General features: G+C 42.7%; 1 protein-coding gene across 1 annotated transcript in view; it reads left to right on the forward strand.

The window, feature by feature from the left end:
- CSMD2 (CUB and Sushi multiple domains 2) overlaps nt 1-26,803 on the forward strand; it is a 1,651,801-nt gene that overhangs the window by 13,008 nt on the left and 1,611,990 nt on the right. The gene's annotated exons all lie outside the window — the stretch shown is intronic.

Raw genomic sequence — 26,803 nt, forward strand, 5'->3', positions numbered from 1 at the left:
TAGAGCAAATGGACTATAAAAACATATTTCACAAAGGTTCCAAAACTCCTTGCACTGCAGCTGCTTGTGTACCTTGAATATCAATGGTTTGAATTGAAGTGGGTTGACATAGTTTTTTTATCATTCTGGGATCTATAACTTAAACATCATTGAGTAGGTGATGGGAATGGCCTTTTCTAGGGTGTTTTCCTTCGACCTTTTGCTTTCTCCTTCCCTTTTTTCCGCTGATCTAGGTGCTAGCCTTAGGACTTTGAGCGCATTTGACACTGCCATTCAGTGCCAAAGTGCTGTGCTTGACATATACATACAGATGCTTTGTGTATTCATGATTGGCTGATTTGAGTTAACTGTAAGTCCATTGTCTAGGGGTCAGACATATAACCGGGGCTATCTTGAATGCTCCTCCTTGGGCCTACAGCACTGGTTGTGCCATAAACTGAGGTAACTCATCGATCGTGCCACAGGTTTGCCCTGGTGGGGCCTGTGTACACAGGTTACTGTTAATCGTCTTGGCAGTTAAAAAGCTTTGTGCAAAAGTTCTGCATGTCTCTTGCTATATCGGAGTTCTTCCTGGTGGCAGGGTGCGGTCTTGGGCAGAGGTAGGGCATGTGTGTGTGTACGTTACATGCAAGGGTTGTGAATGGCATCGGGAGGTGTGTTCGGTATGACAGGTCCTGCTTCTCGCATTGGATTAGTAAGTCGAAATGTATGGAAAGGCTATTAAGCAATATTTTCTACGTGCAGCCTAGTAGCAGTATAGTGTATGATATTGATGAGTTTGTAATGGCAAATCCTCACTGGTAATGTGAGCAGATCAGAACTTATGTATGTGGAAATGCCACTTTAGAAAAATGGGCTTTTCAATGCTCATGTCTCTGTGCCATTCGGCCTGTCTCAAATTCACATCTGGGTTCTGGGGGGACAGCTACATCTGTGCATTCCTGATAGAAGGACATAAACTAGGTGCCCCAGGTAAACCACAGACCTCTGACTCTGAGAGGCCTTTCTGGGGCGATTACATGGAGGTGGAATTGGGACCTGCATTCCAAGGGGCAGGGTCTTGGCCCCAGGAAAGATAGTGATCAAACTTCCTGGGGGAGGATGGCAGACAGGATAACATTTTGAGAGGGCCTGTACATTTCAATGTTGGCCTTTTGAATTGATCACGTCTTCAAAGGCCATTGTGGGTATAACTGTTGGGGCTCTGTCATCAGAAGTGATGGGCACATTTGGATTTGGAACAATACAAGGCTGTTGCAATGCTGGGACATCAATGAGAGGAACCGTTTGGGCAGGAGGGACTGCAACTGGATTATCCCCATACTTGTGGTGGCCTTTACCCGTGTCATGCTCCAGAAATGGGACTATCATTTTGCATGGACGTTGCTGGCCTTCAGCTAAGTGCCAACTGTTGTGGCCCGGGCCCTTAAGTACTCTCCAAGGGCTGGTTGGCTAGCCTCCCTACCCACAAGATCCCAGGGACTCAAAGGAGCTCCCCGTTTCCACAAGATCATAAGGAACACACATGATATGGTGGAAAATGGTGCAAGTGGTTGTCGGTTGGGATAAGGACTGTCCTGACGTACACAGTCATCGCACTTTGCAGAGGAGCTGGGATGTGAGGAGTTCGAGGAATGTGGGGGAAACTTGCAGAGTCTGAACGAACTGTGCTTGCAACCAGGAGACATGTGCTAGCTTGCACTCTGCAGTGTGATGTGTCCAAGGGATGCTGGAGGACCTGAGCTGGGAGCTGAGACTATCTTCAACCTCCAGATCAGGAGGATGATAATGCCCGACATTGTGTCCTCCATCCAAGGTCGCTGGCTCCCTCTCCCTGAATCCAAGCTACAAGGTACTTTCTTGTGGATATCATCGTAATGGGGCCTGAAGGGGTTTCGTTGTGTCTTGTGGCCACCTACGGCTGGCTGTCGGGAGCTACGGCAGCTTACACATCCACTTGAGGGGAAACAATTCTCCAGACTTGGAAATGCGCCAGCTTCCTGGGTCACAACTCTTTGTCTAGAGGGGTGTGGGTAGCGATCCCACACTCATGCAGGTGCCGTGGTTTTATTCTGTTATATGTGGTTTCAACAATCTAATAAACATCGTGCCAGCAGGGTCAATTTGTATCATTGGCTGGTGTCATTCAGGGACTGCGGGCTGAGTCACAAGACATCGTCATGGAGTTGTGATTGCTTGACCATTGCAACTGTTGGGGGTATGCAATATTGGGGAATATTGTGTTGGATGAATTCCTCTGATTAGAGCCTATATGTTCATGCCATTCTGATGCTAATGGGAAAGTCTGAAAATTGCGTATAACTGTAAAGTGAATATACAATGCGTAACTCATTTTGATTTCAATGTCTGTTTAATACAAAGACCAGTGTTTATACGTAGGGTGTGTAGTCTTTTTGAGGCGTTTGCATTGTGTGGCGAGGGTGGGGTTGTGCCAGTACTTTACACTCGGGCCCTGAGAATAAGCCTGACTTCTCTGTGCCAAGCTTCCCAAGAGTGAGCACAGGTTATCGGACATGTGTATCGTACTCTTCCTATCCAGGAGAGTGGATTCCAGCTGGCTTTGATGCATTCCAGCAAGCCAGAAACCCCTGGGTCTAACAGTAGGGATAGGATATCTTTTATGCATGGCTGCCAAGTCTCAAGTACATATCTCAACAAATCTAGGCCTCCCACCGATATTTCAATATCATAATTAGGTGACCTCAAAGCATAAAACTGATTAGTACAGAGTGCTATGAAAATACAGTAACTCACTTGCTGAGTCAATACATTGTGCTCAGATGGATGAAAGGGTGTGTTGGCTGTAAATTCATTTGAACTTGTGACCTGTAGGTTACGATCATGTCTCGGAATGAGGTGCTCAACCTACTTAACATACTGGTAGACCATCATTTGGCTATTCAACTACATTTCTTATGGAAGGTGCAGTACACATTCTCACAGGAGTTTTCCATGTGGTTTTACATTATAATCCCCTATGTGGTTTTTAACAATCTTACAGGTTTTATCCAGAACCAATACAAGATAGGTTCCCCGCTTTGAGTGACTACATGAAATACTATCCTTGAACAATATTGCAGAAAGCAGCCATTTAGCATTTTGGTGCAGCTATCTCTCGAGTTCACTGTAGGAATAAGCCACTTTGTATTTCAAGGAAATTGATTACCCTGGTCAAATTCCCGTTGGCCAATTACAAAGGAATGTTTTTTTTAGATCAAATTATGACTTCCGAGCATTTGGATTTTGAACAAAATCTGTCCAGTGAAGACAACAAGACAAACTTGATTATATTACAAGGAACAATAAGCAACATTAATTCACTCAAGAATGTTACTGGATTTAGCTGGAATGTATCCAAACCTAATGGTTCCACCGCTGGGACCATTTCTAAGGTGAACTAGATTTTTGTTGGAGTAGTAAGTACACTGAAATATTAAAAAGGCAGCTCCCTTCTCACAAGAAACAAAGGTTTTAACGAGGGTCCAAGGGCCGGATTAACGACCTACATACAGACACGTGCCCCATTAGTACGTCATAACAACAAAGAGTGTCTGAGGGTCAAAGGAAAAAAGAGGTTCAGGTGTGTATACAAATATGTGGCACAACTAGAGATTACAAAGAAAAAATGGTAGTGCAAATGTGTGACAAAGAACACTACATTCCTTAAGTTGGGAAAAAGTACTCATCAGTTCCTGCTCGGTACTGCCCTGGTCATCATTTGGGCTCTCCGTAACCCAGGAGAGTGCTGTCCGTCACTAGATGTTGATGTGACGGACAATTAACACAAAATAAATGTGTATTTGGGAGATGATACCGGAAATAGTGTTAGTGAACAGGGGCAGCTCAATTGCAGTGCAAAAAGTGTGGTGAACGATTGTGAAATAATATAAAATTGGATAGAAATGAGTAGAAGGTATCAAATTGTAATGGTATCTCTCAGTTCTCCCAATGTTAAAAACAGCATAGTGCGCCAACAGATTTAACTAAATATCTGTTTGCAGAAGGGGTCAACATGTTTCAGCATATGTGGCAAAGAGATCCGCCACTGCTTTCTTCTGGACCAGTGTATTAAAGCTACTGCAATAATAATAAAATGTATTATATCACCTGTGTGTTTCAGGTCATACTCAATATCCTCCAATACTCTGAGGAAACGTTGCGCCCTTCTCACCCACATATAAAGTCTTCTGGTGCAACAAACCCATTTCTTGCTCTTTGGGCACCTCACTGTGCTGGTAGAATCTTACTCCTGGTGTAGCAGGCATATATGCATAAAACAACTAAATACATGTAATATGATTTACATTCATAATTATCAAAAAGTGGCACATTAAAATAAAATCTACCACAAAGAAGCGACGATAAAATACAACTATTCATTAGTTGTATTTTATCGTCGCTGCAATTTGAGCACATTCTTATGTTGTCAATCTTTGGTTTGTAAGTCTTGAATTAGCATTAAGATGCTTGCATTTAGAAACCCTAATGTCTAAATGTATTTGAAATCCAAAATTTTAAACTAGATAAGTGCTGAATTAGTAAAAAGAAATATAAAAGTTGAATAAAGTTTTTGTAAAAACATATTATAATTTTTCATGCAAGATATTTGGAATCTGATGTTATTTCAACAATGATGACATTCACATCAGTGTCATGGTCCGCTCTGGATGTTCCTTTGAGCTGCCTTTTAGGTCAGTTTTTCAAATCATTTAAATTTCTGGTCCGTACAGCAGCAAAACCTGAGTTCAAGACCAAAACACTGAGGGACAACCCTGATTATTAATGGCCGATGTGAACATGACTTAATAATAGATTGGGGCGGTAGTGTTATACAAGGAGTCCCTATTATGCCATGCCCCATAATTCTGTAAGAGTTGGTTATGGCTCACATTCCAAAACATCCATTTAGAAATGTGCATATATTTCCATGCTACTTTAACAGAGGACCAGAAAATTTTAAAGTATTTCATAAATATGAAAACTAAGGGCTAGATGTAGGCATTTTCGAATCGGTAAATGCTATGTAGGTAATTATTTGGTAAAAAATACCGAATCGATAAGATTCGGTATTTACCGAATCGGTAATTACCGATTCGGTATTTGCCATTCATTCCTATGGGCCTGGAGGCCTGGAGGCCGTTACCCACCGGTAATTGCCTACCTACATCTGGCCCTAATTCTTTAGTGACTTTCTGTCGAAATCTGACATCTGTGCTTGTGTTTTTATTAAGTCAAATATGGGGAATCCTCTAGTGTTTACCTAATGTGTCGAGTGCCAGTCACATCTTTGTCAGATTTTGGCAAACATGGTAACTTGAAATGTCCCCAAACCTCTGTATTTCATACTGTAAGATACTCCTGAAAAACAGAGAAGATTGGGGTAGTTAGAACACAATAATCTGTAAACAATACTTTTACAGCAGCAGATGATATTTCCAGAAATATGTATGTATTGTGCTTTTTTAAGGGATTTCATATGGCATATATTGCAAATCAGATGACACTATATAAAGTTTTTTACATGGATATTTGATGCAGAGTTCTACATAAAAATTAGTAACTTCATGAAATGCAGAAGGCTTTGACAACATGCTTTCAATTTCAGAACGGTGTTGTCTTAAACATCTGCAAAAAATAGAAATATTTATTTTTTTATGTGCAGAACAATTACAGGATTATAAGCTATACATTATTCAGTGAAATTATTTTTATTAATTAAGAAAAAGGTGTTTTAACAAAGAAAATATGGAAATTGGAAAGGGTATTGAATCTACATTAAATTACTCTAGGCATGCCTTTATTGAGGATTCTTTCAGGTGTATGGAGGTCATATCTTCCTCTCTGAAGCCGGCATTCATAAGTCCACTTGATATTGTGGGCAAACATTATTTTAATTTGACTTCTACTTTATTATTTTGCAATCTTGCAACACAAATCCAGTTAATGGGTGGGAAATCGTCTCAGTAGTAATAACATTTATTTTTTTAACAACAAAGAAGAATAAGTATTACTCATTATGGCAATGAACATATATTTTTTTTTAAAAACATATGGGAAAGAGAGGAAACACTCCAGAGCCTTCAAAGACCAATGTGTGGTTGGAGGGCATATGGCACAAGAGTCATGTGCATTTGAGAAAGCCCACTGCCTCAAGGTATAGTGTAAAGTCTGTTAATAAAACAAACAGTCCCACTTTTAGGATCCTCAGAAGCTTATTAGCTAGTGCTTTAAATGGGGAAAAATAAGTGCAGGTACTCTTTAAATTGAGCCAGGGGCGTGGCTAGTGGGCGGGGCTGGAGGCGGGGCAAAACATGGTGATAGACACTTCTATCAAGTTTTCATTTTACCCTTATATTTCCGTTGATAGTTTATCTGCATGTTTATCTGCATATTAACATCTGGATAAGCTAATAGAGGGGGGTGTGAAGACCTGCTGGTAAGCGGACCTAAATCTTAATAGAAGGAACTTCTAATACAAACCATCAACAGCACTATTCAGGCTAAAATTCAGTGTGCGTCACAACAAGAGAGACTTTCGAATAGCAGCATTAATAATGAGTTCTACACCAGTTGCAGGACATATCAAAACATGTGAGTAATGTATAAACACAAAACTTGTTAACACATTGCACAAAATAAAGGCCATCTTTCCTTGTTTTGCAATATTTGCAGCTTCTTACTATCATACTGTTCTTACTTGGTTGCATTTGGCACAATATCCACATATTTTAGAGTGTACACACACTTTCCCACAGAAACAAACAGACATACACACACAAAAGCATTCCACATATTTCTTTGAATCTACATGCTGAGAGTGTCCCTATTCTCTTCCTGTCTGAGCTCACATTCTCGTTCACACTCAGATATACACACAAGATGTCAAGCACACACACACACACACACACACAAGCAGACAGATACTCACAACAAAGGTTCACTTAGGATTAGTCCTGTGTTACTTCACAACAAGGACAGTGTGAATATGATTGACAGGCCCTGCTCTATCAAACACAGCAGGACAGTGACGTTTTCAAGACTCGGGCATCCCTTGCATAACACAAATGAGCTGGTACTGAATAGTTCAGCAGTAAATCAGGTAAGAGATAGGGAGGCGTCTTGGCTGTCAGAATGCCCTACAGATCTGCTCCTCTCTGATACATTTGAGCTCAGTAGCACTAGCATGAGTGACCTTACCTTTCATGAGTACTGGTACTCTCCTTGGCAGTGGAAATGTGCCCGTACTCAGAGTGGTAAAAATAAGAAGTGCCTGTACTCAGTACCCGTGAGTACCGGCCCATTTAAAGCACTGATATTAACCCTTTGACTGATAATGTTTTTCATCAATTTGGCAGCGAAACAAGGATCTGAGGGCGATTGGTGATTTCGCTATTTGGTGGTTAATCTGTGTGATCATGCAGAGAACGTGTTGTGCCATTTGATCTATCAAACTCTGATTATGGGGAGGGTGGTTGGTTCAGCCATTTGGTTTATTAACTAAGAATTTGGGAGTGAATAGTGTTGGTTTTCAGCCATTTGGTGGTTCTTTAAAGGATCACCCTGAAAATGATGTTTTTTTGTCATTCAATGAATCAAACACAGATCACAGGGAGACTTGTGGAACAGCCATTTGGTGGATCGGCCAGGAATCTGATGGAGAATGTGGTTCAGCCTTTTGACGGTTCATCCAAGTGTTTTCAAAGATTATGCGAAAAGCAGTGCATTCATCCTGTTGATCAAATTTGGTTCAAGAGGAGCATGGTAGATTTGAGAGGTTAGTCAGTAATCAAATGGAAAATTGTAGATCAGCACTTTGGCTGTCAAAGCGAAGATATTAGGGTGATTTCTGTTTAGCTATTTGGTTGATCACTCATAAATCATAGTGAGAATGTTTTTCAGTCATTCATCAGATCTACTGTAGATGATAGTTAGATTGTTGTTCGTTCATCTATTTATTGGATCAGTCCAGGATATTGAAGAGAATAGTTCTGACATTAGACATACTAAGCAGTTTGTACAAGCCATGTTTACTGAGCCTTTAGATGTACCATCCGAGGGGCTATAGGAAGTGCTTAATTTGAGCCTGTGGTTTCCGAGGGGGCCCCGTCAATTATTTTTGTGGGCCGGCACTTATTTTTCTGCATCAGGCATTTACTGTGAGCAAAAGACACACATGGGAAAGATGGAGGGAGAGAAAGACAGAAAAGCGTCATCAAAGGGAGAAAGCAGAAAGGTGCAAGAGTGAGCTGAAGAAACAGGGAGTGGCTGTTAATGAAATAAAGAGATTAATTTTTGCTTTAGGATTATTCTGCCTCAGTATTCTGTGTTCGCTCACTTAATTGCAGCAGCCGTGTGTTTCAGATGGGAGCTTTGGGCACTGGCAAGTTTTTATGTACAAATTAAGCACAGCTTTGGGAGAATTGTTTTCCAGCAATTTGGCAGAATAAGGGAGGGTATTGAGCAATCTATTTGTTGAGCCATTTGGTGGATCAGCTATATGTGAAAGTATCGACATACATAAATATTGACCTGCAACAATATAGACTCCAAAATATCGGATTGCACAATATCATAACGGTAAGCTAACATAGGTGATTATAAATGTACCATTTTAACTCCTCATCTACTTCCCTTGGTAGTATACTACAAGCCAGTATCTTGAAGTCAATATTATCGCAGACAATATTTTAAAATCGATATATTAGCAACAGACTGGTGAATCTAATGTGAAACTTGGGGACTTGGTTATTTTGCCCTGGTATGGTTTGGACAAGAACTTTAAGATACTTGCTGGTAAGTTACTATTGGGTCAACTGAGGATGTTAGGAAAAATAATTGTTTAACTATTTGATGGATAATGTGATGATGTTAGGGAGATGGTTGGACATCTTTTGAATGGACAGAATGGTTTTTCAGCCCTTTCGCAGCTAACCCGAGGACCTTAGAGGGTGTTTGTGGGGCTATTTTATGGATCAGGGGAAGATCTGTGAGAGATTGGTTCTTCAGGCATTGGCTCACATCTACTGAAGTCCAGAGTACTGCAGAGATCTCTACACCATGACACATGTTTTGATTTCACTTGTAGCCAGATCTACATCTCTTAGGCAAGTATGATTGTCAGGAATCGCCAGTGAAATTGGGATATATATGTTGAGATTAATTATTCGAAGGAGTCTCAATAGACTTACTCGTAATGTCATGACATTTTCTTTCTAAGAAGGCTATGCCTTGAGACAGTCATGGCTTTACTTATGTTTGTTTCTATTTTAAGATTTGCTCTTTCATATTGATCCAGCATTTAGTTCCTTTTAAGCATGTCATGCTGTTATCAATTCTGCACTGATGATGCAGCGCAAGCAGAGCCAAAAGGCATCCAGCTGCTGGGCCCTAAAGCCTTGAATGACATGATTTATGTATTGCTCACATAAAGCCACACAGCCACCGCCTGAGCACGACACAGGGATAATTTACAGGGATCATTTCTGTGGATGTTTGTTCACTCTTGTGAACCTGGGGTCATTATTGAAGCAAGATTAAACAAAATGTCATGCAGAAGTGTGCCAGTAAAGTATGGCTCCCTGGGGTGGTTTGACACGTTACACCTGGGACACAGATTGAAGCAAAGCTGCTTTTAACAGGAGCTGTAACATTACTTATGCTTTTGATTGTAAAACATATCTATACATGGTTAAAGAAATAAATACTAAGAAAAGAAGAGGCCTCCGGCCAGTGACAAACAAAAAACTCTCGCACGCTTCAGGGAACATTCAGGGAATATAGCTCAGTGGGTTCTGTAGAGATTTGTGTGAGATCTAATGTTCACAGGCTTCAATTTGGAGGTCAGGCTTAACTTCCGGGTCACCGACCTTCAGAGTAATGCTTCCACCTGCCGATGGTGACAACACAAGGTGTTAGTGTCTGTAGAAAGATGGGTGACTCCCAGCCACCTTAATATTTTCAGCACCTGGTTAATGAGCTGCCTTTCTATTGAAGGAAGTAGAGTGGAGTTTTGTAAGTGTTCTTCTGAGTGTCTTTGTGCGCGAGGATACAGACCCAGCTGCAATGTCAGTGTGCTTATCGAGGGCTCAGTACAAAATCAGCGAACCCACTAGGAAGGGGGGGGGGGGGTAGCTTTGTTTACTAAATGATACAAAGAAAACAAGCCTTTGCAACGCAATAGGTCTCGCATTTACGAGAGTTTGAGCTATTAGCATTGTAAATGACAATAACTTAAATTCTCGCAAATGCGGGACCTATTGCATTGCAAATATTTTGTTGTTATTAACAAGCGCCTCATGCCGCGCTTTCAGGTTAATAGAGTCCTCGCCCCCCTTCTTTAGACGAGCCACATCTGAAAAAAGGTCTGCGGCCGCTATTAAAGAACAGCAAAAAAAGGTAAATAAAGCAAAGGCGTGGCCACCACTGTGGCGACTGTGCTATTAAAAAGATAATGATAAACGTTCGGAGAGAGCATAGTCTTTCCTGCAAAAGCACAGCGGACATGAAAACAATTTAACTCATTAACGCTCGAAGGCTGTAATCAAAGCCTACCGAGTACCAACACAAGTAACAGTGCCAGTCCTTATTGGAGGTTACAACATGAGACAAGGCGGTACTAAGGAGGGACTACTGAGCCTATTGGCCAATAGAAAGCAATAGTTTTCAAAGGACAATGACACAAGCCAATGACAAATACTAGCGGAGAGTGGACAGAGCTTCAAGTCCATATCTATATACAGCATGCCCCACAGAGCAGCGCATGCGCTACTCAAGCTCGACATAAAGAGCAAATATGCTTCCAAACAACTTATAAATTTGTAACTGTCTGATTTTATAAACATGTCAATAAGTCTAACCTCTTTCTAAACTCTCCATCCTCTCTCTACGCTCGCAGATTGAGTGATATAGGCCAGGGAAGTAAAGAGTGGGATCCTCAGGCTGAGTAATTCCCTACTGCCTCCAGCTCCCCAACCTTCTTTCGGAGTTACCAATACTAGAGGCATCTGTAACTCTGGGTCTAAAATGTTCATGAATTAATTATGACATTTTGGGAGAGAAATAATAAGTGGACTCGGTGTTTCCGCATTGATTCACACGTTTCCCCTGATGAGTTGTGGGTAATTCAGCTGCTTACAACAGGATTACTGAGGGCGCTTATAATTGATTCTCCGTCAGAATAACAAGTACAAAAATATCATGTTAAATATCATAGCAGGGTCGGACAAGCCGAAAGGGCAAGCTGGCAGTGCCAGAAGAGCTGCTGGGGCACATCAGTAGGTGGGCCATTTTTTGACCATTAGTGGGCCCATTGTTTAGTCAGATCCATTTCTTATTGTTTATTTCTCTGATATTAGCACAAATAGCATACAAGCTTGCAGTCTCTCATACCTCGCAAAACACTTATATAGCTTGTCTTTGCAATGTTTAAAAATGTCTTAATCTGCAAATGTGGGCCACTTTTTGAGCTGCCGGATTCACTAATGTGAGCCACTTTTACTTTGCTGCTCTGTTACACATATGGCGCGCTTTCCCTGTTTGCACCACGGCGCACCGTAAAATAGCTGTGCCGGGCACAAACAGGGAAAGTGCGCCCTATTGCATTGAATGCGTAGCCTCCTGGGTAGCCCATACGCGTGCAGCCCTGGGGAGCAGTACATTCAAGTGAAAAACGGAGTGTTCCACTGAAGGCATTGGTCTAGGGCCAGACCATGATTCTTTCCTCCTAGACAGGACAGGAGGGCGCTGGGACATATGTAGGTGAAGAAGTGGTTGAAGGCAGAAGTCTGTTCGAAGCATGGTTTCCAGTCCACCTGTGGGCTGATTAGCTCTGTGCTCTGCCCTTCTGGTGTGGCCTTTGGATCCTGCTGTTAGTGGGCACTGCATAATTCATCTCTCTCGTCTGGAAAAAGTGTGCATGGAAATCAGGAGGTAGGAAGGCAATCTTTAAATTATCACTCTTCCTTCTAGAACCCTGTGGCTGATAGAGAAAGGGGCGAGGTCAAAGCCTGGAAGTAGAACCCCCCAGGCCGCTTTTTTTCAGTGTGATCGTAGGCATTGTTGGTGCCCCAGCCAAGACCTGTCTCGGGGGCCAATGTTGAGAACAGCTGTTAAAGGTTTTACTTGTTTTCAGCTGTCAGCCCTCGTGATTTCAAACAACCCTGAACTATAATTTGGCCTTTGCCAAATGGAGGCACGCAATAACACCTGAAAGCTGAAGCTGCTCAGTGTGCGCCAGCCAAATAGTACCAAAATAAAGCTTGAACAAGCATTGATAAAGCCATTTCTTTTTATCTTTGGATCTAAATATTGTTGACGTTTCGGTCTCATATGGCACATTGAGTCCGCAAGACCATCCTCAGGACCCAGTGTTTCGGAAGAATGAACCCTATCAGTACTTGCTGCTAAAAATGGTCCACATATGGATAAGGGGCTTCACAGATGCCCTATGCAGCACCGCGTTTCAACCATACGTGGCAATGAAACCCAGGCACTGGTACTAATCCTTCCAAGGTACAAGTTACATAATGACATCCACCGCCGTGCTAAATAGTTCCAGCTGCTTCTTGGGATGCGTCTAGTCTTTAATGTTATTATTATGTTTATATAATGCTAATAATAAAAATATGATCAGATGGCAAGCTAAGCACGTGACTGCTTACAATGGAGTCAGACCTTCGGATCCCAGTGGTAGGGAGCGCTATTAGAACAGTGTGGCTAGATAAAGATTTGCAGTGCAGTTATTTATCCACCAGCAAGCTCGAGGAGCCTGGGGTGGGGTGATCAAACAGAGGTGATATATGCTGGAGAAAATTCCATGCATTATTGGAATCAAATTAGCCCCTCAATTGATTTTACAGCCACTGCGGTCTGCCACCTGCCCCGGCGGGGGAGTCATGGAAGGTAGGGGAGGAAATTGAAAGGTGGGTCTCCTACTGAATGCAGAATTCTTCAATTAAAAATAGTTGCAAAAACCGATTGTGCACGCGAGCCCGCATTGCATGGCACAAAATTGGAAAGTGGGTGTATAAAGTGACCAAACACCATTCACAAATGTAGGTTCACTGACCGGTTTTGGTATCCAATGTAAGAGCAGGACTTCGAGTGAGGCCTTCTGTTCCTTTCGTTTACATTCTGAATGCTGTCGTAATGATACAATGGGGCTCCAATGCGGCACCTGGGTTTGCAAAATTGCGCTCTGTGGAAAGGGGCACCTGGAGGAAACTGCCAAGCAAGAGTGTGGAAAGGCGGTGCCATGCAATAAAAAAAAAATGGTGCCAAGTCCTCATTTCAAATGTTACTCCAATGTGCATGTCTCAAAAGTCTGACTTAGGTCCAAAACCGACCCCAGTCCTTGGCCAAACGATGTGCCCCTGTGCGTTTTTCATGCCCTGCTCCACAGTGGCCGACAGACTGAGACCCTTGTGCGTCACATTACACTCGGTAAAGGCTCCTATCTTTGGACAGTTGGGGAATCATGCTGAGCTGCTTCCGTGCACAGATGGACACTAAGGTTGGGTGCTCAGAGTGCTCGATGGGTGTAGTGTAGGAACAAAACGGCATATTACCAACGATTAGCGATATTTATCGCTAACTATGCTCGCAATGATTTTTTATCACTAAGCATCGCCGGAAATTATCGCTGAGATAACGTGCTATTAGCTACATTTATCTCCAAAGCGATAGTTTTTCCGGCGATAGCGTGCATAACGCTGAGAATACAGCGATATTCACGCATTAGCGACTAAATGTTCTTAGCCATGTTATCCACCTCCCATTGGATAACATGGCTAAGAACTGGTCTTGGCAGGTGTTAGTTTTTGACGATATTCGTGCTTAGCGCGAATATTGCCATCGCTAAGCCTGCCTTGCTAATAGGCGTTAGCAACGTTAGCGACTGCTTTCAGTCGCTAACGAGTTAGGAACGCCCAGTTTGCATGTCATTAGCGATAATTATCGCTAATATGCAAAGCGGGCCACAAACCGCTCGCTATCGCCTACAAGCTGTCGCTAACTGCTAATATGGGCCCATTTAATTATATTTAGCTATGTAGGGGAGGGGGGCATGCAGCGCGTAGTGGGGCTACGAGAAGTGCGCAGGTGGGCGAAGTTTCTCGCCCACTTTGCGTAGCTTCGCGTAGCCCCACTACGCACACTACGCCCAGGGTTACTTTATTTGCAGATCAAACGAAGTTATGAAGTAACTACGGTGGTGTCCTGCATCACTCAACTTTAATTAACATGCAAAACAAATGCTTCCTTGCACAATCCCTGATTCATCTGGAGCATCTACCGCCACCTTGCTGGCATCAGGGCCCTCGGTCACATCACAGAATATACTTTGTGGCCCCTGGGAAAATGTTTGCGAGTACCCATGCTGTAGAGTAAGACGGGCTGACAGAAAGCAGCAGCCAGCCTCTCCTGGTCATTAATATGTGTGTATTCAAAACTTCTCCCTCTGCCAACCGAGAGGCACCCCCGACGCTACAGATATGCAGACAGGTGTCTTAGATGGTCTAATTTGGGGCAAAGTCAATTTTTAGTTACAATCAGTAGCAGACAAATATGACAAAATTAACTGCATCAAAGCTGTCTTCTTTTATATTTGTAGTACATTCACTGCTTTGTCCCAAAGTCCTACATCTGAGTGAGTGAGAACATGCAAATAAAACACGCGTTGTTCTATACGGTGACTGCAATGGTTGAATGGTTTGTTTCTTAGCGCTTCCAGCATCTACAAAGACCTACACAGATAGCCTCGCCCCATTCTGCAGCGTTCCTTGCCCGCTTTCGCCAGGCTGTCCCCCAGAGGTGGAATGGTCTACCTTTCTGGGTGTTTAGTTGTAACAAGCAAGCATGGTAGGATTGAAATACATGACCTGTAGTTCAGGCAGAGTTCTTTGCAGCAGGCACCCAACACGCAGAGCTATCTTGCGTAATTGTTTGCATATTGCTAGTCCCTTAGGTAGAGGCTTTGACCTACTTTCACCACCTCCCCTGCAGTGGTGGTCGGGCCTTCCAAGGTGTTGAAACTAACTAGGGAGAGCTGTCCCAAGTAGGTGTTTCTTCTTTCCTATGGCGACATTGCTGGTGCAAGCCTCACTTCATTACCTGGCAGCAGCAGCCAGGGAGGCGCGCAGGCCCTCGGGGACTGAAATGTCAAATCTGTCAAGTTTTTATCAATTATTCAACAATCATTATTTTTCACCGTTGCCGCTGAACCCGGGCGCGTGGCAGAGGTGCAATATTTCGAGTGGGCTTGCCCACTCCACAACACAGGACGGAACCGCAACGCCCCTTCACCGGGCCTTTGGTGCAGTCCGTTCATGGTTTGCAAATGGTCTCCTTATCTCTCTACTGTGACGATAACAGCGCACGCTTCATGCGGCTTAATGGAAACAGATATGAGCATTTGCAGAGCAGAATTAGATCAATAAAATATGTAGGAGCATGCGACGACAAGGAAGATATTAGCTAGAAGATGTAAGACGGGAATACAACACCCGAAGCACGTGCCGGAACATTAACAGCAGGCAACCTGTCAGCCATTTTCCAATATAGAACCTTGTCCATCATTGAATGGAAAAAGACTGGAGACATGGTTGCATGGTTCAATGAATGAACAGTTGGATGGGCGAGGAGTGGGTAGATGAATTAATTCAAGAATGGATGACAATACATAAAGACATTTAGCTAATTGATGCAAATGGCTTCAATGCACTGAACAAGGGTGCGTGTGTGCTCCCATTTTCATTTCAACTCCCATATTAAAACGTCACCGTTCGCAAAAGCTGCCACCCCAATCCTTGCGAAACATCCAGAGCCCAGAAGTATTTATTACAGTGTTCTGATTCAGTGCCTCAATGAATTTAAATGGGGGAAAGAGATAACCATTTACTGGCCGAATTCCACTACATGAAAACAAAAAAACCTTGCATCAATCCCAGCTTCCACTTGCACACATTGTGTGATCCTAGGCAAAACATTTTTTTCACCATGCCTTCTTTTCCTTTGTCATTACATGAGAGCACCTTTACATACATCAGTTTAGGATGTGGGGTGCAAAAACAAAAGGCTATAATGTACTTCGTCTATAGTAGCAACCTAGGGCACCTATAACGCAGAAGACAAAAATAAATGCATCTTTTTCAGGGTGGTGACAGAGGGGCATAAATGTTTCTAAGTTCATGATTAGAATCACTTCTATCAATAGTCATTCAATTCAATGGTATCATTTGATATGCTAAATTGCAGTGATTTGCAACGGCCACATTGTAAGGCAGCACACTTTGAATTTTGATCGGTTTATCATATATGCACTGGGCTCTCAAAGCCAGGCAACAGCAGACCCCTCATAACCCCTTGCCCTAGACCCCTGAAGGTGAGCACTACTCGTGATGACACTCCGTGCCTGCATAGTACACACCACACGTAGAGTTATTCTTTCTTTGGTCCTTTACTAATACGTTTTTTACATTATCCATGGCAGTGGTATTCATCTAGCAACCCCGAAAGACAGAGGACACAGATGCAAGTGGCCAAAAAAATGGCCGGCCATTCCCCCCAGAATTGCCACTAGTGTGGTCATCTGTCTTCCAGGTAGGAAGGAGGCGAGGGAAGAATATTAACTCCAATTGCATGCCTTTGGGGAATGACATATGCAAATCAGGGTTTTCCTTCATGGAGTTATGCAACCATGTCTCCAATCTCCATTGATTTAATGATTAAACAAGGTTCTGTAGTGAGAAATATTTTGAAAAAAGCACCACATTTGCACTTTTTTCCCCAAAACTTTTTGAGGGGAGAATACTCCACCAACTTTCCCCTTGCAGTTGTAAGGTGCAGTAAGAGGGCTGGCCTGACACATTTTGCAAGGGCTGCTTTTTCTTCCCAGTACAGCCCTACCTAGGCTGCTCTTTTCTGGAGGGCGGTGTCCCACTCTAATGTGCCAAGACTAGTTTCTTCCTGGTCACTGCTTAGAGGCAGTACTAGTTGCTAGTGTCTGCTATGGGCATACTGTACATGGCTGCTGGATTCAGACGTGCCAATGCTGTGATTCTTTTCAACCTCCCAACTGCGTTGGACACTGTCGATCGCTGCACCCTGTTGAATAGGCAGGAGGAAATTGGTCTAATGAAAATTTTGTTAAACTGCGTCTATTCTTTTCTATATTTCTGAACTCTGAGGGCACCGTAGCATTCCAACCCTTCAATGTTCCTGCTCATGTGATGAGTACCACCGTTCTCCTCTCCAGCCCGATCTTTTTAATGTCTGACTTGTATCTGTGGCTGCTCTTATTCGTTCCCATGGCCTCTAGTTCACATGCACACAAACAATGACTTATGTTCCACCTGACTATACAAGAAGATAGTGGTGCCGGACTGCGACACTCCACCCTTAAAATCAGGAGTGAGTTGAAGTCACTGTCTCAAAATAAATCCTGAGGTGCTGGTAGCCCATGGAAGAGCGAACAACTAGGAAAAAATCTTAATTGAGCCCCTGCCCATAACCATGTGACTTGGTTAAAAGTCCTCCTGATAAACTGAATGGCTACCAGATTTCTTCCATGCTTTCTGTTAGCACACTCCAATTGCTGGGACAATGTAAGGTTTTCCTAAGCCTCACTACTGAAGTTTGCTGTACTGTTGTTTCGGCTATAGTAGGATTCCACCTCGACTACTTCAAACGGATCAATCTGGATCTAAACAATTTTGAAATCCCCAAAATCGGGCCACCAGGATCATTCGTTCCACCCCGCCTGGCAGGGCTGCTTCCCCATTTAAGTCAACATGTCTTCAAGCAATGTTTCGGGCCCATCCATCAGTACAAGGAGACTCTCCGGAATGAGTACAATCCCACCTGACCATGCATGTCCCCTAAGCTGCCAAAGGCAACTCACGTCCAATAAAAGAGCCTGAAGGGACAGATTCTTCGCAGTCCGGACCGCGTTGTGTCTATGGGGAGATAGCTGAGCCTCACACTAACTTCCCAGCTACAAAGGCGGGCCACTGTCGCTCGCATGCAGGTACCCCCACAATGAAACTCTCAGCACACTGGTGTGGGGTGGTCTAACCTTGAGCCTCACTCTCGGCTCCCTTTCATTAGTTCTCTCTCACTTGGCATGAGCTGTACCACACCAGGCCAGACAAATGGGGAAAACAGAAACACCCCTGACTCCTCACGAAGGTGGAGTCTACCACTCCTACTATCACAGACTGAACCTTACAGAGATACCTTGCTACGGAACTTTGAAAAATCTCTCTTCATCTGTCATTCAGGTAGAAATCAAACCTTACTGGGTCAGTGTGTCTTGTGTTTTTGACTCAGTTGAATTCCTGCCTAGTGTCAAGACACATCTATAGTGACTGCTGCACCACATAAATCACTGATTCCATAACCTAAAAAGAATGATTTGCGGAAAGAAAGATGAGGTCTCGAAAAGTTGTTTTCCAGTGAAATTGAGTCATCTGGTGACCATCTGCATTTTGGCTTTCGATACCTGATGAGGGCATGCCACCAAATAAACGGTACTTTAGCAGTGTATTTTTCTATCAAGCACAAAAAGCACAAAAACATTCTGGAAGTTGACATTTTAGATCACTTCATTCCACCCAATTAAATGACCTCTCCTGAAAACAAGGATCTGTAAAGGGAAGGCCCATCTCAATAGAAATCACTTCATACAAGTCTCCCCTTTTTGCCCACCACTGGGAGTCCTCTTGGTAACTGTGATTTATTAGGAAGGCTACGATACATCTGCAAGCCGCCAAGGATGCAGTGCTCTAGAGTTCCCATCAATGAAGCCAACCAAGAAACGCTACTAGAATATAATGTTTTCATAAAGGAATGTTTGGAACAGTAAATGTTGTCCTGGGTGATGTGGGTTCATCTGGTAACCACTAAGGATACGTTTTGCAGCACACTACACTAGCCTCCAAATTAAGCACTGACTGCACGCAAGAGATTGTAAGCAGATAAGGCATCCACGGTGCCACAAAAGCAGAATAGATAATTTGTGTCTTGTAGTCTAGTGCAACACTCATGACCCACCCTTAGTAATCCACAGATGGGCCATGAGTTTTACACATATCTAACCCTCACAATATAAATCCCTTTCTGCTATATTAGTGTCTGTTTACTTTTGTGAGTGATGTAATGTAATGTAAGAGACATTTCTACCGCGCACTTTCACTCCAAGGAGTATCTTGGCGCTCAAGTGTGTGCCAGTGTCTAAATTCAATCTGGCCTAAGTCAAACCAAAGTATAAAAATTAAACAGAAATATAAAATAACTCTTTTTTTATGCTAGGAGAGATCACATAAGGCAATGCCCTTATGACACTGCCTATTAATGCCCTTCTAATCCAATCATTTTTGGTCATACAACATGACTGAAGAAACCTCTGTTAGAGAACTATTTTCAGATTTGGTGAAAATGAACACTGCTTTTATACTCCCTTTAAGTTTTGTATAATGTTGGACTATTTGTGGTTTTTTATTTCTGCATTAATCTGATGTTTGATTTCATTAAAAGTCCATGCAAAGGAAAACGATTACATGGGCATTAGCTAAACACCAATACAGCTTAAATATTGACAACTCTATAGGTTATTCTGCCTATCCTCCATGCACACATCTATAAAGTCATCCTACAGGGCATTACTGCCTCATGCTTGTCTGCATTCCTCTGCTATCGGTCACCTCCCTCCTTTGCCGCCATTGGGCTCCACCGCGAACGCCATTAGTCGCCAGCCTCAAATGGTGCAATCACCGCTAAAATGATTGCACCGTGAATTATGGAGATCGGCTGTTATGGATTGCATGAGAAATCTTCCTTCTGGCAAAAGTGGTTTGCATTACTCAGCGGCAGAATTGCACAGGAGCCTTACAGTTCAACCGAAGGTCAACGCATAAAGGAGAACTGGAGCCCCAGGCGAAGACGCTGCTCTAACAGTCTACCAAGGCTAGGCCAATTTTCTGAAGTCAAGTGCTCAGGTGACATTAGACGTGCTCCCTTAGTACTTATACAGCACTTTGCATGTGTTGGGCTAATTTAAGTACACATGTTCTTATCCAATGACCTGCTTCAGTAGAGGATTTCCCCTCTGGCACCCGTGAGTCACTCTCCCTACAAGGATCGTAGATCAGGTTAACAAGGAGAAAGATCATTTCTACGATCTATGTATGCATGCAAGAACCTTGCGCAGCGCAGACTGGCCGGCGGACAGCTGTAGGGGTGCTTCACCTTCAGTGCCTGGAAGTTAGGGTTTAGATTGCACTGGAACCTGAATCTTTCCCTCTACCATTTATTTATTTATTTTGAAGGTTTTATATAGCGTGAACATGACCCTTGTGGGTATCTTTTTTGTGTTGTTGCGTATTTATATAGCGCAAACTCGACCCGAAGGTAATGGAGCACTTACATGAGCACCTTTACCTTACATAAGGACACATCATTGTTTTTTTGGTGGGCAGTGGGGGATTAAGGGCCATATGTATAAAGCCGTTTTTGAATCGCCTTTGCGACTCGCAAACGGACGTTTTGCACGTTTTGGAATGTATGAAACATTCCCAAAATAAGGAATTGCAAACTTGTGCGATTCCTTATTTTTCCATAGCATTTAGGGAATCGCAAATTTGCGATTCCTTAAATGCTATATATGTAGCAATTTAACTTGTGAATTTTGTTTAAGAATTTGCAAATTACCACCAACTTTCAGTTGATGGTAACTTGCGAATTCTTCCAGAAATGCACAAATTGGCATTTTTAAAGGTGGCATATGATGCACACACATGCCCATAGGGCATGTATGTGCGCCATATGCACACACATGTTCTTTTCAGGGGTGCAGCAGGGTGTCTTTGAGACACCCCTGCACCCTTGCAATAATTCTCAAATTGCGATTAGCAAATTGCGAATTCACAATTTGAGAATTATTTTGCATGCATTCCTATGGGCCTCCTGGCCCATAGGAATGCATTGGAAATTATTCCTCAATTGCGAATTCGCAAAATGTGAATTCGCAAATAAGGAAGCTTAAGGAATCGCAAATAAAAAGCAATTTTGTTCATACATACCATTTTGCATTTCCTAAATAGCGATTCCTTAAAATTCGCTATTTAGGAAATGCAAAATAGTTTGATGCTACATATGGCTAAGTGATCTGCCCAGAATCACAGGATGCGGAGACTACCCCGAGGCTCGAACCTTGGTTTCCCAGCTCCAAAGTCGGTAGTCTAGCCGTGAGACCACATCCTCTTCCAATCCTCTTTCTTGTTTAACTAATTTCTTTATTTGAAACTTGGTGTATCTTAACAAAGTCACAGTGTGCATTTGGAACACACTGTTTCAATATTAGATGTTTAAAGCATTTTTATCTTCTTCAAAAGAATGACAATATACAAAGGGACTTTTAGCGTATTGTTGTATGGCACCCATGGCTTACTTTTTTATAGAGTATTATATATTGAAAGATTATTTTAATATTATTTTTATGCCTCTTTGCATGTGCTTGTGGCATTTTTCTAAACTGACAGAGGCCGTTACTGTAATTATTGATGAACTGAAAAATCTTATGGACTACAAATGTGAGCAAGGACAAGTCAACAACAAAGCATAAGCTACGTAAGTGGTGACGAAGAAAGAAAGGGAATTAACTCGCAGTCGCCCGTCTGCTGTTTTGGAGATGGTCTTCTGCTTTCCAATGTGGGAGAAGAACATTTCACAAGCAAGGACGTTTTCAATAAATAGCATAGATAATAAAGAGATCAACATTCCAAAAATTTGCTGCTGCTTGAAACAGTCAACGAGCAGCACATAAACCCTGCCATTCAGCAAATGCATAAATTGAAACCGACAGACAAATGGCTATTGTTAAAGCTACCGGTGCTCGACTGTCTCCCATGATACATTTGCATGTTTTCCCCATGTCTTTCCATCATCCTGATGCATTGTGGCAGCCTGAAAAGGATCCAACATAAGGTATATCATTGAAAAAATCCTGCTCATTAAAAGCTTTGCTAATAAAACTCCTTTTCTCTTTCATTTTCATTATCTGTCAAACCTGCTTTCTCAGGAGGCTGTGTGAGAGTAACAGAAACACACCACCACCCAGTACAGACTCCATCTGTTATAATGATATTTTGGAGTGTCATTGTAAGATCCTTAATAGGAGTGGAATTGGATTTTTCAATAACAGCAATTTCTGCCCAATATAGAGAATGTAGGTGTTCGGCATTAACTGAAGATTCACACAATCTTTGCCTTCAATTATTCCTAAAGGAACTTGATGAGCTGCTGGTAAGAATTGACTTTAATTTATCGACTCGATATTCTTAATTTTAAAAAGTGTGTTGGCTAGCAGGTACGGGCATGGGTGTATCCCTGTTTTAACCATTTCAGTGCAATCTGGTCTTCTTTGCCCTAAGTATTCAAAACTTTGTGTAATTACTTGTAGCAGAAGTTAGTTAGGGCCGCAAGGTGTGCTGACAAGTATGGAAATAAAGAGTTTCCATGAGACTAGTGTCTCTTAACCATAAGTTAGATTGGGCAAAGTCTTTCACATGTCAAACCTGTCAACGTCTGGTGGTGGCATAGTGTTTATTGTCAAAATAAGAAGCACCTTGGCCACTTTGACATCACCAATAAGTACCTAAGCATTTTGGTACAAGCAGCCCTCTGCCCCACCTCTGTGTCACCTGTCTAAAACTTACTGTTCATCAAAGCTAAGCTTTAGAGTGCTTAGCTCCAAAAAACTGAGCCAGTCTCCGGTTTGTAAATGAAACCTTTAGAAAGTCATATGCCAGATTACCGGAAAGACTGCTATGCCGAACTAATGGAAGATTGTGCGCTATACAGATGTTAATTAACCGCAACAACGGAGAATTTCATGCATTCAAAGTCTGCGGATCCAATTCTTTAGCTGTTTTTAACTGCATAATGTGGATTGAATTCATATACATGTTTGCCCATTGTCCCCGCTTAGCAGAGGAAATGAGCATAATTTGGTGGATTTATTACAAAGCCCATTTAAAAAAATCCAATAATATCATTAAAGAATTGATGAGGCCGGTTTGATTTCTGTAGAATATGACTCAGCAGATGCCAATGAAAGGATCAAGGTTGATGGATTAGGACTGCGCTCCGGGTCTTCATTCATATCGGGATAAGGTAGAAGGTAGAATACGTGAATGTATGGAAACATGTCTGTGCCTTTAAGTATGTCATATTTACTGAATTGATCGGACGATATCAGGCCTGTGAATTATTAGCTATATTGTATGAGCCATCCGAGGTACTTGGAGTTCAAACTGTGAAGAAGGCGGCTTCATGATCTAGTTGGGCTGGTTGCTCTACCCATCATGCAAAGCGCGATCACATGTTATGGGGTGGACGAGGGGGAATAGAAGGTTTCATCATAATGTGAGGCTTTGTAATGGTTACATCAGGAATGTCTGTATCACACTGTTTGAATCAGTAAAATAAATGTGTCGATTATTGTGAGAGTATTGTTTACTTAAGAAATGTGCATTTTATCAGGTTTCATTGTTTTTTGTGATTTTTGGAATGTTCAATACTGGACATTTTATATGACAGTTACTTTTTCAAATCAAAATGTATAATTAACCATGTTAGGAACAGTCAACATTTAATGATACAGTTGTCCTTTGGAGAAGTAATGATACAAAAGATGCTGCAAACTCCCATTGGCCATTTTAGAGCGCCCATGTTTCTGCATGAAAGGCAGCTGTTCTATAAGGCCATGTACTTTGGCCGTACAAGCCCAGCTGCTATGAAGCCTTCCACCCTTGTTTAAACTTTCCTGCCTCTTCTGAAGAACTTTTACCTGAAAGTTCTTCTGCCAACCTGGTGCCAGCACTTTCATCAAATAAAAGATTGAGGACAGATCCACCATGCCCTAAATGGCCCACTGCCCTCAGTGCTTCTCCCCCCTCTTAGGACCTACTTAATGGCAGCCTCAATGAAGATCGGCCATTAAGCTGGTGCCTAGGCCTAGCCCTCCCTGGCCTTACACGTGAGCGGTCCTCCTTCGGACCCATCTTCTGCGCCTCGAGGCACATGCCTCGTTCTACCAACTCTCACACCCTCTATCTTCCTGTGCCTTTTAACACTTTGCGTTTTTTGTCTCTTGAACTTTTGTCTTTTGTGCTTATTTACTATTTTATCTTTTTGCTCTTTTCACCTATTGCTTTTATGCCTTTTGAACCAATTTAATCAGATTTTTGCCCTTTGGCGTATCTCCCTTTCTGCTCTTACTTTCTTTTGTACTTTTCTCTGACATTTGCCCCTCAACCCTTTTTATTGCTCTCTTTCCATTTGCTGTATTTTCTTTACCAAATTCTTGTGCTTTTTAAAAATCTCTTCTGCCATCTCTTTGGTGCCTCCTTCCTCTTGTGCTTTCCCGGGTTCATTTTTCTCACCTCCCACTTCATGCACTCCTTCTTTTTCCCCTAGCTCCTTAGCAATTCCTTTCCACGCCTCTCACTACTTCCTATGCTCCCGCAATCCCTGCCCCCTGTGCTCCTGCCCCTTCTCAGAACCTACTTAATGTCAGGAGCAGCGTGGACCAGCCATTAAGTAAGTGTCTAGGACCAGCCCTCCCTGGACTTACCTGTGGCCATTCCTTCGACTGGTGAAGTATCTTGTAGACCTGGCTCCAGCACCTTGAAGCACCCACCTCATTCTTCCTCTCTCGCATGCACTCTTGCTCTCATTCTCTTGCACATCTGTGACTTCTGCCTAACTCTCTTCCCTTTTGTGCCTTTTCACTCTTTTCTCTTTTTGCTCCTGCTCTTTTGCATTTAGTGCATTTTCACTCTTTGCTCTTTCTGCTCTTTTCACCTCTTACTATTTTGCCTTTTGTGCCTTTCCTCTCTGATTTTTGTTCTTTTTCCTCCTGTCCTTTCCCCTCTTCCGCTCTTGCCTTATGTGCCTTTTTCTGACTTTTGCCTTGCATCACTTTTTCTTACTCTTTTTATTATGCTGTCTTTTCCTGTGCTGTTTTTGTCATATTTTTTGCCATATCTTTTGTGCCACCTTCCTCTCATGCCGCTCACCCTTTTCCTTTCTACCACCTCTTATGGCCCCTTACTCCTCCCACGCTCCTTACCTGTTCCTTACGTGCCTCGCATTCCTTCCTGCACTCCCGCTAAGCATCTCCCACTGCCCCATATGCACCTCACCCTCCTCCTCCCAGAACCTACTTAATGGCAAGAATTAGCAGAGAGCACATGCCCACTAGGTGCACCAGAGCCATGCCAAAGATTGGCCCCTCTGTGCCGTCCATGCCTCGACTGTATTCAACACCACAGACCCTGATCCAACTACTCCTAAGCGGTACTCCTTAGTGGTTCTCCAGTCTGTCAAACATGGGTGCCAATCACCCCACTGCTGCTGCACTGCTCAGATTCACTTGCACCCAGTGCTTTTTCGGGTACAGCAACACACCCACCTTGCTAGCATCACCCACACACACCCAGCTTACACATGACACACCTCAAACTCCAACTAGAAAACACATACCCCAAGATAAACTATCATGTATGCTCATCAACAGCTGATTGTCCAGCAAACATGCCACAGAAATCTGGAACCTACTGGACAACAATGCCATGTATCTCCTCTTCCTCATGGAAACGTGGCAAACTGCTGTGTCTGTACCCACCATTACTATGACCATTCCACTAGGATACAAGATTGCACTACAGAACTGCCAGCACAAACCAGGAGAAGGAATTATAATAATTTTCAAAGTAACCATCAGCTGCACTAAAACCAAAGAGAACGTGACCTCTTTATCCTCTTCATGAAGTACCAACACTTCAAACATCTATGCAAATTTCACCCTTAACTGTAAACTTTTGTCTACCGTCCAACTGGACAACGAGCAAACTTCACTGATAACATTGCAGATTTTGCTGCTCTTCTCACCTTTGCCTACAAAGCCTACATCCTCGTAGGTGACCTCAACTTCGCACCGGAAGATCAGAACGGCTCCAGCTTAGGTGCACATCCCAAGAGCCATGGAAACCTGGGACAGATACAACATGTCGCCAGACCTACACATTCCAACGGACACACCCTCGTTCATGTCTTTGCAACAATGTCTCTCAACTGGACCGACCACTTCATTGTCCACTTCCAGACCAACATCCTGCACCAAGTTAAAAGTCCCACCACAATCCCTACCAGCCTCAGCTGAAGCAACATCACAGAATCTGACTGATCCCACACTTATACATGAACCACCCCAACCCCACCAGTAAATTAAACAGCAACATCAATCAACGTGACAAGTAGATCGCAGACTACGGTGACTCCCTGGCACTCATATACACAACAACCAGAAGAGAACCCAGAAGCAGGCTAAATGGTACACAGAGGAACTCGGGTCAACCAAACAATACTATAAGCACCTGGAAAGAAGATGGAGAACCAATCACAAGGAAACCAACAAGAACACCTTTAAAGCTGCACTAAAATGCTACCACGTCAGATCAGAGAAACCATAAACAAATGCAAAAACAAATGCATAGAAAGCAGCTCTAATAGCTATGCAATAGCTTCAAATAAATATTACCCATCGTTAAAGATTTCCGCTCAGCAAATTCTACCACCAATAGCATCATACCCTACAAAGACCTATGTGAAAACCTATTGAAAGTGTTTCACAACAAAATCAAAACTATCTACAACATTTTCGATCCCCAACTCCTGCCCTCCCACAAAAAAACCACAGAAGCACCCTGACTACATAGAAAACAAT

The sequence above is a fragment of the Lissotriton vulgaris genome, chromosome 2_1, assembly GCF_964263255.1.
Source record: "Lissotriton vulgaris chromosome 2_1, aLisVul1.2, whole genome shotgun sequence".
NCBI lineage: Eukaryota > Metazoa > Chordata > Amphibia > Caudata > Salamandridae > Lissotriton > Lissotriton vulgaris.